The sequence below is a fragment of the Ascaphus truei genome, chromosome 5 (assembly GCF_040206685.1).
Source record: "Ascaphus truei isolate aAscTru1 chromosome 5, aAscTru1.hap1, whole genome shotgun sequence".
Lineage (NCBI taxonomy): Eukaryota > Metazoa > Chordata > Amphibia > Anura > Ascaphidae > Ascaphus > Ascaphus truei.
This window is the reverse complement of record NC_134487.1, coordinates 309510503-309516639: the sequence shown is the minus strand read 5'-3', so window position 1 is coordinate 309516639 and position 6137 is coordinate 309510503. Positions and strand designations below refer to the sequence as shown.

Sequence of the window (6137 nt, the reverse complement as noted above, 5' to 3'; positions counted from 1 at the left end):
AATGATTGCGGAGGCGATCATATCAACTCAAGAAAACAAAGCCAACGTGGGCCAGATCTATGATTTGGTAAGAGCTAAATATCCTTATTACCAAGACTCTGGCCAGTCTGGCAATTTTAAATCCTCTGTAAATTCACTTTATCAACAAATGAATGTTTTGAACGTGTGCAGGATAACCTACATGAAAGGTATGGATTTTGGCAGATTGCACCGCAATTTAAAATCACCATGGAACATGGCACATATCTTCTGATAAATAGCATATTTATTCCTGATAACAATAGCAATGGATCCGCTACTACTGTTCCGTGTGAATCGATACCTGCTGCAATATCTGTACCCTCCATTCATGAAACACAGATGCTACAAGAACATAACTGCTATGATGTTTTACAAAGCCTTTCTGCTGCAAATGCATTCGAATGGCTACACAAAGAAATGAACGTACCTCCGGACCAATTGTTTGAAGAAGGCAGTGCCGATTCCTATGAGCGCCTCATGGAGATGTGTGTCATACAGGATTCAGCGGTTGGCTCAAGCATGGATGCAAATGCATTGTCTTTCTGGAGCGAGCAGTTGCAGGCAGACGAAGTGTTACTTCTAGAAGAATGGTAAATATAACAATCGTTATGCGTTGACTCACCGTTAAAAAAGTAAACTTTTGTCTATCCACCATTTTTACTTTAAATGCGTGGATACAGCGTTACATTGCAGACTGCATAACATGTAGCGGTCACAAACACATTGTTTCCTATTACAATATACTAGAACCAGAAACATTAGTACACATTGGTCACGCAATACATATTCCTACTTTCCTATCTCTTAAAACATATAATAGCAACATGATACCATAACTGTAACACACACCTGTTTCTTTATCATGCAACATCTAGAAAAAAAAAACCGGGTCGGCAACATATGACGTGGGACCCTTGTCATGTGCCAAGGCGTCCTTAAAAAGGATTACGGATGTAAGGCCCGCCCCCAACCGACGTGCGCGCGTCAAAGCCTATTGGCTGTGTCGGTTTGTTATAGTTACGGTCACTGCACTGTGTAATGCGTGCGCGTCTGTGTTTGTGGGCGTGCACTGTGCGTTAGCCCAATGTTAATTCTGTGGGAGGAGTGTTTGCGTGCGCTTCACGCTGGCTTAACATGACGTCACACGTATTGGATTTGCGCATTGTGTGATCGGCCGTGCTTTCCGTCCACACATGTCTGTTTAAAAAGATTAGAGATGTACGCGTTTAGAACGAATGTAGTTTCGCCTTAATTGGATGTGAAATAAATATTATATGGTTAATGGTATTTACAACATGTATTGAACGCACAAGGTACGCATTGTTTTGCGCATGCGCTAACACTTTGTCGACCCAATCGTGAAGTGCGTGCGCACAGTAAGATGTGCGCGCACATTTTTAAGTATACAGCCAACGGACAGTTCATATACATAGTTATGCGTGCAACACAATTAACAAAATGATCAATAATGATGTTTAGTTGTAACCTTGTAGTTGTAACATATAAGTGATTAACGCGTGGATATATACAATCATATAGAGATGTGTAACGCGTTGTCACGGCTACACATATATTAAGGTGCCATCTTTGACCATAATGTGTTTGCTGTTTTTCAGAGATGTCGGTGAAGATTCAATGGGATCAATGTATCATTTAAGAAGACTCTAACATTATATGAGATGATTGTGAGGAGGATCGACCGACTAATATACTACGTATGGAACTATTTAGATATTGCTTGCCGCGCATATTGAATAACAATACAAAATGTGATCCAATTATGCCTATATTGCATAAGCACATAATTAACATAATAATGTTGCTAAACAGTGCAGTTTGAAAATGTAATGTGTGTTCTTTATTTAGTACTAACATTATATGGCATGGTCTGGTTTATATATAACAACCATTCCCACTCTGAACAAACATTTGTGTAGTATATTGTGTAATGGAACGTATAAATGTAGAAACAATGTAAAGGAGACTTACAACCAACTAGCCATTTAATGTACAAATTCTCTAGTAACATGGGAATGTTGTTAAAATGGTTTGGGACTGCTGCAAATAATGTTATTGGCAAGATGTAGTGGTCAACTACAATGCATGCAGTTATGAATATTAGGTCAACATCATGTAAACAATTACGTTTATGTGTTTATTTCTTGTAGCAAACTAACTGTAGTTTTCTGTGTTTATTAAACGTTCAACACATACATAGTAAAGTGAATATGATGATAAGCTACCATAATAAAGCTGATGTTATCATTTGACGGTGTTATACATGCATCATACACAAATTGATACCGTAACAAACAGTTGTATTGAAAAGTGTGCCTATGCAAATGTGCACGTGATTGACGTTCATATGTTGAGACTACTTGTAAATGATCCTCATAATAATGATGAAGTGACATGAATTACATGACAACTATATTAACAACATTTTCATTGGCTGAAATTAGTAATGCAAAATGACACTAAAATTAGAGACACTACTGGGTTTCTGTTAACATGTAGGTCACATCAACACAGATGTGTGACTTATACATACACGTGAGAATGCTAAAGTAATCTTTACTAATAATGTACAGCATTACTAATAACATACATTGAAACATATAAGATGTACAAAGCATTGGTGTGATTACAGGCATTCATGCATGGACTGTTATGATCAGTCAATTGCATACGTGATTAATCATCTCCCGTAAGGATAAAACTATCAGCATTTATCCCCTTCTCTCCAGCCACCTCTATATTAGATTAATGGAATTTTTATGGGAACATACATTAAATGTGATGTAATGGCACTAATCATTTTCTATTACAATGCTCATGAAACCTCAATAGTAGGTAAACGCATGAACATGATTCAGAAACTACATGTATGTAACATTTAACGTGTAGCAATATATTGGGTTTTAACATCGTATAATTAAACGTCTATTTAGTTAGGCACATCTTATGACAGATGTCAGTTCATATACATACCATGATCAGTCATAGAGGAGATATACCTATAATACAATGGAACAATATATACATTTCAAACATGTACATGACATTTTCACTAACGTAAGCAACACAGCAAAGTGTGTATTTGGTGTTAAATGTCAAACACCATGTATATTTTATCACATAACAAATGAAAAGCAGCATGGTGTACACATCATATGGATGCGCATGTTACACTGTAACAATAACATTGTATGTAAGCATACTGCAAAAATGAATGACTATGGCCATACTATGTGTATTGTGTTAGCATCATCACCAACACAATGCTAAGCAATTACTCATTTGTTACACCAGTTGTATTCACATACACACAACTAATTTACAATCGAAGAAGGATTATATAACCTGTGCAACAATAACATACCGGTGCCACATGCCTTTGTGCACACAGCAGAGAAGAGAAAGGTGTGCAACCCATATTCATCTGTGTCCTAACAGAAGGTTATGTAAAAAAAATTAGTGTTAATATTACATAATTAATATATAAAAGTAGTACTATGAAAATATATGTTTTTACTTACAAGAAAAAAAGGAATTTATGACATTCTGGCGTGTCTGGCCACCACTGGCTGTTTGTTCATTTTCAGCAGCTACATGGGTGGGATTCTCCTCTACCAAAGCCTCAGGTAGGTCTGATTGTACATTATGTGTGAGTGCCACATTGTGCAAAATGCAACAGGCAATGATAATATCAGACATTTTTTGAGGCTTGTATAGAAGAGCCCCACCAGTTCTGTCAAGACACCTAAATCTGGTCTTCAGTAGGCCAAATGTCCCCTCTATAACAGTTCGCGTAGATATATGGGCTGCATTGTACCTCTCCTCTGCCTCAGTTTGAGGGTTTAGCACCGGAGTCAAGAGCCAGGGCCTAATCCCGTATCCTGAGTCACCTATAATCAATGGAGCACACATAAGCTTACATTAGTGATAAGATTCTACAATGAAATGATTCCTAAACAAAAATGTGTTTGGTGTTAAAACATCCAAATATGTACTCACCCAGCAGCCAACCATGTCCAAAATGTCCTTCTTCAAAAGCATGGAAGACTGAAGAGTTCCTCAGGATAGAGGAATCGTGACTGGAACCAGGGAATTTGGGTACCACATGCATTATCCTCATCGTGGCATCACATATCACCTGGACATTCAGTGAATGGTAGTGCTTACGGTTGCGGTAAACATGCTCACTCTGACAAGGTGCAATCAAAGCAACATGGGTGCAATCGATTGCACCCAGCACACATGGTATCCCTGCTATGTTATAAAAGCCATTCCTGACTTCCAGCCACTCTGTCGCCTCTGTAGGAAAATGAATATAATTCCTAGCGCGTCTATTGAGTGCATAGAGAAACTGGGTAAAGGCCCGCGAGAATGTAGATAGCGAGACCCCGCCCACTATGCCCACTGTTGTCTGGAATGAAGCGGAAGCAAGATAATGTAATGAGCACAGCATTTTAACAAGCCCAGGGACTGCACGACCTCTGGCTGTCAAAAAAATCTAAATCTCCCCTTATCTCTTCATAAAGAGATAAGATTGCTGCTGAACTCAAATGATAGCGACTTACTATCTCCTCCTCACTCATCCCATCTAACAGGGTTCTCTCCCTGTACACATGCGGAAGAGGCACAACTTGTCTCCTCTGTCTTCTCTGATCTCCTATCCCTCTACCTGTCCCTCGCCCTGTCCCTCTCCCTGTCCCTGTCGTATCCACGTGCCTGTCCTTGTCACTGTCCCTGGCTCTGTCCCTCCCTTGCCCTATGTCATTCTCTTGATCAGCAAGCCACTCATGCAAAAGAATGTTCCGACGTCTCCTAAACAATCGCAACATTTTGAAATGAGTAGCTGTGAATGAGCAGGTAATGGGCGTCCTTTAAATAGGTATGTGATGATGTCAGGTGACATAGTAAAATGCAAGGTGTTACATTAACATATTAAAGTACTTGGCTCCCGAGCTGTCTCCATTTGATCTAAGAAGTATTTGTTCTGTGTATTCAGCAGGGAATATGGAAAATAGCTGAAGCGCTCAAATGCAGGTATATCTCAAAATGATAATAAGCCAGACCACTGTACCAGGGTACTAACAATTGATATAGTACCTATTGTGTCATATAATGGGTACTATCCTCCTGAAGACAGGTGGTGTGTGGTGCAACCCACTCACCATATGTCTCATTGGCAGGTTCCCCTGAAAAATATGCAAATACTCACATCCTGGTAGGGCAGGCAGGCAAGCTGTGCAGCTACTCAATGCAATACAGGGAAAAGGGAGACCAAAAAGCGCACCAGCACAAACGGAGCAGGAAAAAACCAGAACAAAAAAATGATTAAAAGGGCACTTTAATGTGGCAAAAGACCCATCCAATGCATTTCGAACGTCGCAGCGTTCTTTTTCAAGGATAAAACACAATGTGATAACATCCATTATATACCCTCTTACCTGTGGGCCATTTCGCGCCAAAAATCAGAACCTGATGACGTCATAACAGAGCGACTCAGTGCCGATCTAAGGGCAAAAGGAAGTACCAAAGGCAGTGTGGCCATTTTGGATGTGGGCAAACATAGGAACACAATAACAAAGCTTTATTGACCATTCCAGCAGAACAAAATACATTGCTGCTAACTGGACAAGCATATTTAAACGAAATAAAGCTATATTAAACTAAACTAATGCTTAATAAAGGGTACTATTATATCAAGGAAAAACATGAACAAGGTGGATTAAAAAACTAGCTGTGTTGCAACTAAGTTATATACAAAAAAAAAGTTAAAAATAAAAACCTCTAGACATGATTAAAAAAATGTGCAAGAAAAGTAAATTTAAAGACATATTACACATACATACTGCATAACACAGATTGTGTACCTAAATCATAGGAACCAGGGAAATACAACCATTATAAAATATGAAGTATTATCCACAAGATACATCAAAGAACAATTTAAGCTTACATATTAGCATAATATTTGCATGATAAGGCATAGGTTCAAAGGTTATAATGACAAGAATATAATGTCCAATATAATGACAATTGTCTTATTTAATCTGTATTACCAACTAATTACACCATAATACGTCTATCACAAAAATGTTTACAAA

The 6137-nt window shown here is 38.5% G+C and overlaps 1 long non-coding RNA gene across 1 annotated transcript; it reads right to left on the bottom strand.

The window, feature by feature from the left end:
• Window positions 1–457: 457 nt before the first annotated feature.
• Window positions 458–3499, bottom strand: LOC142494623 (uncharacterized). The gene is made up of 3 exons (XR_012801571.1): window positions 3404–3499; window positions 3013–3038; window positions 458–600 (listed from the first exon to the last, which is right to left on the bottom strand). It is a non-coding gene; the product is annotated as an uncharacterized LOC142494623 (long non-coding RNA).
• Between the last annotated feature and the right edge of the window lie 2638 nt (window positions 3500–6137).